General features: G+C 29.4%; 2 protein-coding genes across 2 annotated transcripts in view; both read left to right on the forward strand.

Moving 5' to 3' along the window:
• Positions 1 to 3,334, forward strand: part of LOC107614690 (pyrophosphate-energized vacuolar membrane proton pump-like) — a 13,691-nt gene extending 10,357 nt beyond the window's left edge. The window contains exon 9 of the mRNA XM_021112314.1: positions 2,946 to 3,334. The gene's annotated coding sequence lies outside the window, so the exon portion shown is untranslated. The remainder of the gene's footprint in view (positions 1 to 2,945) is intronic.
• LOC107614691 (pyrophosphate-energized vacuolar membrane proton pump-like) overlaps positions 1 to 6,324 on the forward strand; it is a 19,915-nt gene extending 13,591 nt beyond the window's left edge. Inside the window, exon 12 of the mRNA XM_021112313.1 lies at positions 5,784 to 6,324. The gene's annotated coding sequence lies outside the window, so the exon portion shown is untranslated. The remainder of the gene's footprint in view (positions 1 to 5,783) is intronic.

Raw genomic sequence — 13,454 nt, forward strand, 5'->3', positions numbered from 1 at the left:
AATAATTTATTAAGTGCTAAATAATTTTTTTAATTTAGGAATTTGTTGGACTATGTCGGTTGCTGGTTTTATAGAGGCTATTTTTAATCTAAAAGATAAACTCAATGACCAAGAAAAAATTACCATCTCTCCACAAGACATGATTAACAATTTTTTGAAGGATGAATAATATGAGAAAGTAAGGAAAGCTCCAGTTCCGGAGTTGGTTTGTTGATTTCTTCTTGGTCCACTTGATGAGATGGGGGCTTTTGCATTAAGTGCTCGTCATACTTTCTATTGGGCGTTGGATAATAGATGTGTAACTGAAAGTAGCTGCATTTGTAGGCAGAAAGCAACCAAATACAATCAATAGAAAGGTATAATTTAATGAGATATTATTATTAATTTAGTTGAATTTTTTATTCATTATAGTAAAATAAATTGAGTTAACTGGTAATATTTTTTTTCTTTTTTAATTCTTATATGTTATATTTATTTTTACAGCTTGAATATAAGTTTCGCATTTTTCAATCTGTAAGGAGTACATGAGACTCAACCAGTTGTTGCTGACATCATTGCTACACTTGAATTTAATAATTTAAGACCTGTAAGTATAATATTTATATAAAATTTATTTCGTATTTTTATGGTACTAAATTTTATTTTATTTTTTTACATGTGGTGTTATGTACCGTGGTCCAGTTAAGGCAGCTGAGATTCTGAGAATAGAAAATAACCACATTGTTTTGGACCGTATAGAATGTGGAATAAAATTGAAACTGAAAAATTTGAGTGAATAGAGATGGATCTTTTGTCACGCGGATGATTTCTTTTAATGTTTATGAGGTGTAAGTATACAAGGAGTTGGGTTTTAAAATTTTTTATTTTGAATCCTGCCTCTTTATATAGAAATAGTGTAACTCATAAAAATCCAAATCTTATACACAATGTTATTAAAAAAATTCAACAGTATTACGTCTTGTTAATGCTCGTCAAATTAGGAATTGACGGTGTCCATTTGTGTCAAATCCATTTTAGACTTTTGGTCCTAAATTTTTCAAAAAAGTTGTATTAGCTTCTATCTAATTTTAATTTTGTAGGTAGGTCAATTTCATATTTACAATTCAAAATATGAAATTCCAAACCTTGCTTATTGGCAACTTCTAACATTCTAACATCCAACATATTTAATAAAATAAAATTTTACAAACAATTATGACAACATTTTCTTATATACATATATTAAATTTGTGTGAGTTAAGACATATTATTTACAAAGGAACTGAACATAATTCTAAAACAAAAGAGATAAATTTAAACCAAATTGAAATTCAGCTATCTTGTCCTTTAGTTTTTTTTAAGGAACTGCAAAAAAGTTTAATACAACAGATAGAGATAACATTAGTCAAACATTAAGCAAATAATAATTATTGTATAATACTATTACTTTAGAAGTCCAATACTGTGATCCAATATTATAGGTAGATTTTACTTTGTGCTATCTTGTCCTTTCAAAACATTACTGAATCCTTTCAATAAACCTTGTAAGAAATGTAGTATTAATAACAATTGTCTCTTTAAACTAGTATACAAAAGTTGAAAAATTTTGGTAATAAAAAAAAAATACTCATACGACTTCTTTTTTTTTCTTTTTCTTTAAATTAAAAAAAAACTTGTTCCCTTCCATAAACCAAAACAAAGCTAACTTAAAACAGAATCTCATAGAAGGCCACTTCATTACTGTTTAGTAGTATATACTCCTAAATGAACAATTTTCTAGCCTAATAAGAACAAATTTCCCGTCCTCAAATTTACGTGACTACAAATCGTAGTATTTTTTGAATTCTACAAAATGTAGTGCAAGTAGGGATGGTCTGGCATATTCAATTCATAGAATACATAAACAATGCAAAAGTAATTCAATTTGCAAATTTCTATAGCTAGATAAATGCAAGCAGGAGTGATTTCAATACCACAAATTGCAAAATAACCATCATCTCAAAGTTATGAAAGTAAAAAAATTATACAAAAATCTCAGGACTTCAATTCATAGATTAAAATTTAACACGACTTGTCTATGAAAAATTGAATATTAAATGAACAAATTAGTTATACATTATGCAATTACGACACAAATTAAGATCAGGGCAACTAACTAAGGTCACGGTGGCAAGTTAACGATGACGAGGAGGTGGTTGTCCTGGCGGCGGCTAGAAGACCTATTTTCAGATGGTCCTGCATTGGCAAAAGAAGAGAAGATGAGAACACAGTAGAAAAGAAGATGCTGGTCCTGTGTTGGCTAAACGGCAACTCACCTAGCTTACAAACGCCGATGTCGTGCTCGGCGTGCTGGTCCTGCGATTTGCGATGGGAGAAGATGAGTGGCTACTAACTTCAGCTTGCGACGGCAACTCATGCGACGGCAACTCACCCAACTCATGGTGGCTACCATGGCAACAACGAGGTGGTGGTCCTGGCGCGGGCGACGGAGTAGCAGCTCGAGCTGAGAAGATGATGGTTTCCTAAATCGAGAAAATGTGCAAATGGTATAAGTAGATAATTGAACCCTAATTTAATTTGGCAAAGGGTACACTTGGAATTAGCAAATTTGAATGTGGGTATTTTGGACAGAGTTGTAGTCATTTTATGTAAAAAAATATTAGAGTTGATAGTTAAATTGGTTTTTGAAAGATAAGCCATTTTTTAAAATCGTCCATAAATTAATTTTTTAATCAAATTAGTCCTCGAATAATTCAAAATCAATCGCGATGGTCCTTTTGTCAGTGGATTAACAGATTTTGTTAACATTTGGCCACGTGGATCGTGCTAACAATGACATTAAAACGATGCCATTTTGATTATTATAAGTCCTTGTTTCAAACATGACGTCGTTTAGTATTTAGTGGAGCTTCATCTCCTTCCATTTACAGCTTCACTCATTCACTCTCTATTCTTTAACCACTCAGAACGAAGAAAGAAGGTGACGAAGCTCCGGTCAAAGGGAAGAAGACAGTGCTATCATCGGCGACGCAGTGAGTAGTGCGAATGCGTTCGTTGTGCGTGAGAGGCTACCATCGCACTGTCATGGAAGGCATTATCATCTGCGAGAGAGATAATCAATGATTCCTTCAATGGGTTTCAAGTTGGTTTTTTTTTGCTGGTGCCTGGTGGTAATGTTAGGGTTTTGATTGATTCTCTTTCTTATTTGGTTAATTTGTTACAAGTTGATTAAAATTTGTGTGCTCTGTTTTTTATTTTTTTTGGTTTGTCATTCGGTATTTTTTTAAAATCCAAGTGACGATAGATTGCATTGTGATGACCAAAGAAATAATACTACTATACCATGATTAATTCGCTATGTTGGTTAATTTTAATCCATGGATATGTGGAGTAATTTGATCAATTTGGCTATGCTCATCAAGTATAAAGCTTTTGTACAAGGTTAGGGAAACAAATCAATTATCATAAACAATGCATGTGGGTAATACTAATTTATCAAGAAACATGATTTTAGCCGATGACAACACCTCTGTCCTTCCAATGATCGTTGATTCTTTGTCTTCTCTCTCTGTTTCTCTTGACTGGGAGGAGAAGACCGAGCCTGGGACGCCCAAGCAACGGTGGCCTAGAGAGTGAGCCACTCAAGCGCAGTCGCAGTCGGTGAAGCGTTGCCGATGAAGGGGTGCCTCCGATGTTTCTACGATCGACGATTCTTCCTCTTCTCTGTATTTGTTTCGTCTGTTTTGAGGGAAGAGTAATGAGGGCTGAGGAAGTAAGAAACGACATCATTTTAAGCATAACCCACTGTTACCACAAACGGTGTCGTTTCACTTCACGCTACACGTGAAACAACGTTAATGGAATGGGTTAAACAGTTAACGGAAGGACAAACGCGACTTATGTTATATCTTTCAGGGACTAATTTGATTAAAAAAATCATTGTGGGATGAAAATGACAATCGCGTGATATTTTGAGGACCAATTTGACAATTAACCCAAAAATATTAATTTAGACCGGTTTATTCGGTCTAACTTGGACAAAATTAATATGGTTTAACTAAGAGAAAGTATGAGGAGTCAATGTAATTAGTGTACAATGTATACCACAAAAGTATTTTTGAAATCAATATTAAATGATAATTAAATTAATTAATTACAAAATTATTTTCAATTTTAAATACAAAGCAAATAAGGATTTCAAACAGTTACGAACACCTCCAACTGGTCTCCCTCTCCATCCTCTCTCATCGGTGCCGCTAAAATCGACGGGATCGCCGGCGCGAAAAGCGCTTCGCTGAAGACCAAGCTGTACCCTAATCCCAGCGAGGAGCTTTCGAAGAGTGAGACGAACTCGTATGCGATGCGGTTTCCAAGATCGGACTTGATGAATCCCTTAAGAAGCCAACCTCCGTGTAAGAAGCCACTCTCCCTCTCTTTCTTCACTCACTCTCTCTCGTTTTTTTATTTCATTTTTTGAATTTTTAGTTACTGGAATGATGGTTCCTTGGAGCAAGTTGTGGTAAAAGAAGGATCATCATCATCAAGTACAAGTAGTAGTATCATAACAACGAAGAAGACACCCTCAAAAAATAAAGATAATAATAAACACCAAGCGGCATCAGCAGCATCACAATTCTCATACACCTTTGTATAATTCATCATCGTCGGTGGCAACAACTACTTTCAAGAAACCAAGAATATCAGACTTGTCATTATTAAACCAACAAGACTTTGTAGCAGGAAAGTTCATGAATTTCTCCACTTTTTTAAGACCTTCAATGCTTCGTTAGAATAATTCTATTTCACCACTTTTTCATCTACAAGCTTGGCGAAGAAGAAGGCGAGGTAGACGAGTCACAGAATTGGGTCGCCAAAGTCTGAGAACCCCGCAGTGAATGGAAGGGTTTTAGTGAGGATGGAGACGCCGAGTCCGAGGATGGCGGGTCGGCACGAAACGACGATAGGCATGATGGCGGCGACAGCAGCGTCAACGGAGAAGCGATCAGAAGATCGATGCTGGATGCGCAAAGGGATGCTGGGAGACAGTATGCAGTGGAAGTTTTATGTATGCATGTAGATGTTTATTTTTCATGTAAATGAGATATTTTATTGTATTTAATGTTCAATTTAAGATGGTCATTTTAGTAGGTATGCGAATGGTTATTTTAATTTTTATGTAGATGATTATTTTGACTGGATTGGGTTTAGTTATATATAATTAAAATATGTTGGATGTTCAATTCATAAGGTCTACGGATGATTATTTTTATTCTTAAGTGGATGGTTATTTTTACTATGGGTGAGTGGCGTGTGGCAAGCCAAGCAGCAAATCGCCGGTTGAAAAAGAAGAGGGTATTGGAGTCAAATATTTTGGTAAATTAGGATTTTGGATAGTTATTTTTTTGAAATAATTAATTGAATTTTTAAAAATTTGAAATTTAAAATTGGGGGATTTGAAATTTGAAATTTGATGTGAAATAACTGAATGAGAGTTTTTGAATTTAGAATAATCTGTAGAGGAGTTTTTATTATTTATCTCTATTGGATTAAATAACTAGCCCATTGTATACATTGTCAAGATTTTTCATTAGCTCATTAGTGGAATTCTTGATGAAAATGCTCTCTACATCGTTATGATTTTGAGTTACGGGTTCTGAAAACATTGTTTAAGTGGCTAAAGCAAGTTACAAATTCCATAAAAAATATTTTTTGTCGGTTTCATGGTTTAGTTGCTAGATGTAGATGATGATCCTTAGTTGATAAATCTAATGGCTTCTTAAGAATATGTGCTTTTTTTTATCCAGAGAACATTGGAAGCCAAAAAACAGGCAGATTAAAGTCCACATGATGCTTCCAACGAGCCTTAGGTAAATATTGCAAGTTTGTTTTTCTTTTTGTTTCTTTTTCTAAGATTTAATTTTTGTATTTTTAGGAATACACGCTGATGCTCTATTCTTAATGATTACTCGATTTTAAAGTTCTCCGTAGCAATTAGTGCGTCCATCATTGATGCAATTAGTATGGAGACATCACTTGGAAGATACGGCATTAGGGATATTTTTTGTTTAGTTTGTGTATAATTTTATATTACATGAATTTTGTTCTTTTGTTTCCAACTTACCAAGTGACTACAAGAAAGAGTATGTTAAACAACAATGTTAAAAGAATGAAGTTAATTTTGAGGGTGTTTGGAACTTTTAATAAGTTAGAGTTTAATAGAATGTTTGAGAGATTTTCCTTTCATCAAACGTGTTGTGCGAGATGAAGTTCGTGACCAATTAAGTTTCAACCTAACAAAACCAAGTCATTAATCATATATTAGTCATTCGACACCAATCAAAACAACAATAAATAAACAAACTGATATATAGGTAACAATAAATAAATAAACAATAAATTACTAAATTAGATAACACCTAGACTTTTTAATTTAAAATTGTGAGGAATCTTGTAATATTTAATTTCAATAATTATTTAAAACAAATAAAGAAATTCAGGGTAAATTTTATCATATCAACATTTTAGTTTTCTTAACAGAATAAACTAAAATTAAGAATAAATTGCACTGAAACCAAGATTTTTTATTAGGATAAAAAATAAATATTTTTATAAGGATGAAAAGTTAAATTTTATTAAATTCCACTAACATTATTTTTTTTCTTTTAATATTTAACGAGTTATTTAACAAAAACCTTTCATAAAACAATTCCAAAAGTGACTCTATCATTGCCATTGCAGTCAACTTTTGTGAAGCAAAGCCTAATGACTTGAACTAATTTAGAAAATAGGTTTTATTTATGCAAATGTAAAATCTAAAAAAAAAAAATTAGTTCAAATTTATTTTATTTAATACTTATTAATTGTTGCCACCTGCATGAAGTCAAGGACAAATCAAAAACTAAAGAAATCTCTTAAAAAAATGAAGAAGAGGAGGCAAAATTATAATTAATATTATTTATCGTGTTGTGTTATGGAGGTTATGGAGATAAAGTAGGCTATATAGGTAGAAGAAAATTATGAAAGTTTAGTGGTGATTTTAAACTTTTGATTGTTGTTATTGTAGTTAGATTGGGAATTTTAAAACTGATCATGATAGTTAATTTGATAATTTTGAGTAATTTTTTAATAGAATTAACAAAAATTAACTATTGAATATTTTTTTTTTGATGAAATTCATTTTTTATGAATATAACGTTAGTTTAGATTCTATGGTTAATTTTATCAGTGTCTGAATTTTTTATAATAAAAAATAATTATTTATTCTTATTCTTTTAAAAATTGTTTTACGAATTAAGATTCGTATGTGTTGCTTTTTTTTAAGGTCTTTCTCATTTAACGATTCAGATATAAATAGAAAAAGGTCAATTTTTATATAAAAACAACAAATATGGAGATTCAAATTTAATGCGAGATATATATATTTTAAAAAATTTCTCTTCTTACGAACTTACATGGGAGCGAACTCTTATATCTTACATCAATATTAATGGATAGGATAAAGGTTAGATAATATTTTAATAATTTTTTATTTAAAAAAATTAGTATTATGAAATCAGTCTTTGAAAAAAAACTTTATAAAAATAACAAAGGAAAAGAAAAAAAAATTATTTTCCAATCAATCCATTAAATTACTAGAATATGTATTAACATTTAACTTTTTTTTATATTAAAAAAACCATTTAACTTAAGTAGGAGATAATAAAAGACATGTTTTGGCCCAAGAAAAAGTAGTAATTATGCATTTTGAAAGACCAAAATGCAATCGAGTTTATTTTTTTATTGATCATGATTTTTTTGGTGATCCTAATAATTACACATGTTTAGGAAAAAAGTAGATCAATTCCAGTCATGCTAATATTTAGAAACCTTCAATCTTAATAAAATTACACAAAATTGTCTCATGCACGAAAATGCATTTTGTGGTTAACTTCTAATTGTATCTTGCACAGCTATTAGTAATCTTTTCTCATCAACATCAACTATAAAGAATCATATCAATCAAAGACTGCAACCATTAAGAATAAGAAGGTATATCAACTCTTCACAAAGCACTTTAGCAAATAATTCTGCTTCTCATCAAATTTCTACCAACAATTGCGGTAATAATTTAGAATGCAGTCAATGTATTTCAGGTAAAGTTTTTTCAAAATAAACTAATTGATTTATCTACTTCTTTATAATTATTAATTCAGTAGCCTATTTTATTTTCTTCCAAACATTTCACGTATTCAAAGAACTCTTTCTCATTTTGAATACATATTGTTGATATATATGACCTATATTTTTTTTTAGATATCAATGCTACCCCGCATGTAGAAAAAGATTTGTTTACAGCCTAAAAATATTGACAACTAATGATGAACTCTTAAAAACTCAGTTGAGTTTAGTGCTTGATTTGAAGGTCCGTTCGTTATTGATTTATTTTCATAACATTAGAGATAATTTTCCATTATAAATAAATAATAAAATTAAATATTTTAAGCCTCTCCCTCTTATATTCATATATTTGTTTATTCTTATTTGCAGAAACTAACATCTTGCTACTCTCTGTGTCATGTTTATCGGATGTTTTTTCTTTTTGTTAATTTTATACTATTATGTGGAATTTTATATGTTATTGGTACAATATTAATAATTTTAGATGTTAGGTATTACAAAACATGAACCTTTTGTGGTAATCCTAATCGTGTATCAAAGTGGTTTTCATATTCTTTCTCGGATACTGGATTATAACAAGGTAAATGTCTCAACTCTCAAGATGTCCCAGATTGTATTTAATAATAGCAATACTTGCTGGGAGAAGCTGAAGTAGAAGCGAAAGCATGGGAAATTACCAGTCATCATGGCTGTCATTAAGTCACATTAAATATTAATGATTTTGAATAGACTAAATCTTTGTTTGAGCAAACAATTCAGGCTATGCTTGGAAACAAGAATAAATTTTGATGCACATCCAGTAGGATATACACAAGAATGTATCATTGTATTGTTAACTTGAATGTTTCACTATATTAAAGCTAAATCTTAAATGCCATTACATTATTTATGTAGTGAGTTTTATATACTTAAAAAAGATTATGTTGTTATAAATAAGATTATACTTAAATTGTCTACTTTTGTTTGATGGCTTATTTTAAAAAAATTCATAGGGTTTCAAATTTTGTAATTGTCATTTTTTTATTGATTTTTTTTATTTATTTGGGCTAACATTGGATATAAAAGTTATCATAAAATTGTGTGTATTAATTTTGTTGTATGTTCAATATGTTACAGTAAAAATTATTGGCTAATTGTAAAATAGATGTATCAATCTAAGTTTTTTAAAAGCAAAGAAGGATATAGTAGAATAAAAGGATAGTTACATATTTATTCTTATGGAAATATATATTAACAAATACACAAGAGACAAAAACATTTTTGAAAAATAGCATTTTTTTAATAGGCAAAATTCCGGAAAAAGTCTAAAGAAAAATGTCCTTTTAAAGTCAAATTGTTTAGGTGCTACAGTAGATGACATCAAAGAATAGTATATAAAAAATACAATAAAAAAATGAATCTTCTATACAAAAAAATGTAAATGGATATATATCTTTTATTAGCAGTTAAAGAGAGAGAAAGAATGTGAATGAATTCATTAGCATGTTAATTGTCATAGTATTTTATACATGAAATCAAAAAGTAAAGCAATGACATAAACATGAAATCTTCTATTGTGATTCCATGAAACATGTATGACTCTGTGGAAATTTCAAATACTTGACACACAAGGCAAACCATAAAGTCACACTTGATTCCAAACACAGACAAATATCCAGAAAGCTAGAAGAGTGATTTTTGCTTATAATTGTATGATGCATCCACCACAAGTTTTAAGATTTGCAAATATTGATCACCTTCCTCCATCCGCTTCTTTCTCTTGGCGGCAGCGTGGTTGTTGGCGGGGTTGGGGCCTCGCAGCTTATAATTCCTAATAGCTAATTTCTTAATAGCTAATTTACACCTTAAAAATATCAATAAGAATCAGCCCAGTTGTCAGAAGATCAATATTTGTTGTCTCACATCCTCCACATTCACACTTTTCTCGAATATTCTATACTGTTTACGAGATACTTTTCCATAGCCACGGTTTATTCACGATTCCCAGCTATTTTTTATAATGAAGTATTCTTTCAATCTTTCTTCGATCATTTTACTTTCACGTCCATTCACCAAAACACTGTGGTTATTTTTTTACTATGTAAGCAAAATTTAATAATAAAAAAATAAAATTTTCGCTAAAAGGTATTTTTTAAAAAAAAATTTTGAAAAATAGATAAAGTTAAGATTAGTTAATACAAAAAATTTAAAATAGATTAAAAAGGAGGTTTTTTAAAAGTTATACGGAAGCGAAATGTACATTTTATAAATAGAGAGGAGGGGATGTCATTTTATCATTTCGCAGGAGAGAGGAGTGAAATTTTCTCTTATTATTTTCAAAGTATTTATAAAATTTAAAGTAAATTGTAATCATTTCAATAAAAAAAGGAAGACACGAAGGATATTAGACTATTCTAGTGTTGTTTATAAATGCAGTAATAATATGAATAATACCATTGTAATTTCAATTCACTCCAGTGTTAAAATTCTTAACTTTAAAAAATATAAGATAAAGAATGTGTTTAGAAACATTGTGATTTCAATTCACTCTAGTGTTAGAATTTTTTTTTATACTTAAGTAGTAAAAAGCAACGCAAATTTGATTTCTAGAAGAATTCAATTTTTATGATTGAGTTTAAATCAAATCACACCAAAAGTGGTATGATTTTTAATTGTATTTTCATGAGCTATAATATTACCAAAATTATCCTCACTAAAGAGTTAGTAGTAATAGTTAAAGAACAAAATAATTATTTCAAACACACTCTACATGTTCTATTTTAATTATATTCTTTTGGTTCCTAATCAAAGAATTCTCTCCATAATTAATTTAATTCTCTCAAACATTCTATTAAATTCTAACTTATTAAAAACTTCCAAACACCCTCAAAATTAATTCCATTCTTTTAATATTGTTGTTTAACATACTCTTTTTTGTAGTCACTTGGTAAGTTAGAAAAAAAAAAAAACAAAATTCATGGAATGTAAAATTATACACAAACTAAACAAAAAATATCCCTAATACCGTATCTTCTAAGTGATGTCTCCATTCTAATTACACCAATGATGGACGCACTAATTGCTGTGGATAATTTCTCTAAAATCGAGTCATCATCAAGAGTAGAGCATCAACGTGTATTCCTAAAAATACAAAAATTAAATGTAAGAAGAAGAAACAAAAAGAAAAAACAAACTTGCAATATTTATCTAAGGCTTATTGGAAGCATTATGTGAACTATAATTTGCCTATTTTTTGGCCTTCAATATTCTCTGGATCAAAAAAGCACATATTCTTAAGAAGCCATTAGATTTATCAACTAAGGATCATCCTCTCCATCTTGCAACTAAACCATGAAACCAACAAAAAAATACTTTTTATAGAATTTATAATTTGTTTTAGCCACTTAAACCATGTTTTCAAAACCCGTAACTCAAAACCATAACAAAGTGAATGGTGTAGGGAGTATTTTTATCAAACGTGTTGTGCGAGATGAGGTTCATGACCAATTAAGCCTCAACCTGACAAAGCCGGATCATTAATCACATATTAGTCATTCGACACCAATCACAACAATAATAAATAAACAAACTGATATATTTAAATTAGATAACACCTAAATGGCTAAATATACAGGTAACAATAAATAAATAAACAATAAATTACTAAATTAGATAACACCTAGACTTTTTAATTTAAAATTGTGAGGAATCTTGTAATATTTAATTTCAATAATTATCCAAAATAAATAAAGAAATTCAGGATAAATTTTATCGTATCAACATTTTAGTTTTTTTAACAAAATAAACTAAAGAATAAATTGTACTGAAACCAAGATTTTTTATTAGGATAAAAAATAAATATTTTAAAAAGTTACTAAAAAAATTAGTATTATGAAATCAGTCTTTGAAAAAAAATTATAAAATTAACAAAGGAAAAGAAAAAGAAATTGTTTTCCAATCAATCGATTAAATTACTAGAATGTATATTAACATTTAACTTTTTTTTTTCTACAAATATCTCTTGGATCCATATTTAGAGATTGAGAAGTTGTCCTCCTATGCTCCAAGGTCTTCCGTTTAGTATTTGTAGCTCTTTTCTCATGTCTTTGATGCTGACTAAAATTTTATCTCTGTCGATTACAGAAAGTGATATGCCTTTTGAATTGTCCCATATTCTAAGTAATGCGTTTTTGATGCTCTTGAATGTGAGCTCTTTGTTCCAGATAACCTTTCCAACCAAGTTAATACAATCAATCTTAAATTTGTGCTGCTTCTCTTTTTTTCAGTGTGATGGTTTTACTTTCTATTATTTCTTTTCCAAAACTTGACATCTTGTATTGTAGAAAAAGTATCTATTCTATTTAAAATGAACTGTAATGAATTAGTTTAGGACACAGTAACGGTTGCTTCAGTTTATGTAAATTTGTTAATATTAGACGGGACAATAGTGATAGATAAATAGAATTTTTTAATGACAATGCAGAGGGTTTATATGATTATGATGCTGTGTATAGAAAGAACCTTAAGTTCTTAGTGTACTCTACCTTTTAGGGAAAAAATTTTTTGACTAAAAAAAATATTTAACTTTTCTTTTGGTATTAAAAAAACTATTTAACTTTTTTTTTTTGGTAAAAAAAACATTTAACTTAAGTAAGAGATAATGAAAGACATGTTTTGGCCAAGAAAAAGTAGTAAATATATTTCTTTATTGATATTTTTATAAAGTTTGCCTAATCCCGACGAACTTCCTTTTAAATTCTAAAAAAAAAGAAATAGCTAATTCAATCTCTTAAACTTCACAATAAATAATGGTAACTATTATCATTGTCTCTAGAGTACATAAAAATACACAAGAGTACATAAAAATAAATTATATTTTTTTTGGAAATAATGTTTTTTTTTTTAATTTATAATAATAAAATTTTCTTGTTAAATATAGCTTATTCAAGTGTATTTTATAATTAACAATAATCATCTATTAATAATAATATCTGATTACATTTATACCTTTCTCTTATTGTATTTGGTTGTTTTTTTCTATAAATAGACATCTTCTTTTAGTCACATAGCCATTTTTCCACGTCCAATAATATCATAAGTATTCGCTCCAAAAGCCCCGTCTCATCAAGTTTAGAAATAGAAAATCTACAAACTAATTTGGGATCTGGAACTTCTTTTATTTTCTCATATTCTTCGTCAGTCAAAAAATTATTAATAAAATCTTGTGGGGAGATCATGATTTCTTCTTCTTCATTGAATTTATCTTTTAAATTAAAACGTGCCTTTATAGCACCGACAATTGTTATAGCCCAACAAGAATTTAAATTAAAATAATTATT

Source organism: Arachis ipaensis, chromosome B09 (assembly GCF_000816755.2).
Source record: "Arachis ipaensis cultivar K30076 chromosome B09, Araip1.1, whole genome shotgun sequence".
Taxonomy (NCBI): Eukaryota; Viridiplantae; Streptophyta; class Magnoliopsida; order Fabales; family Fabaceae; genus Arachis; species Arachis ipaensis.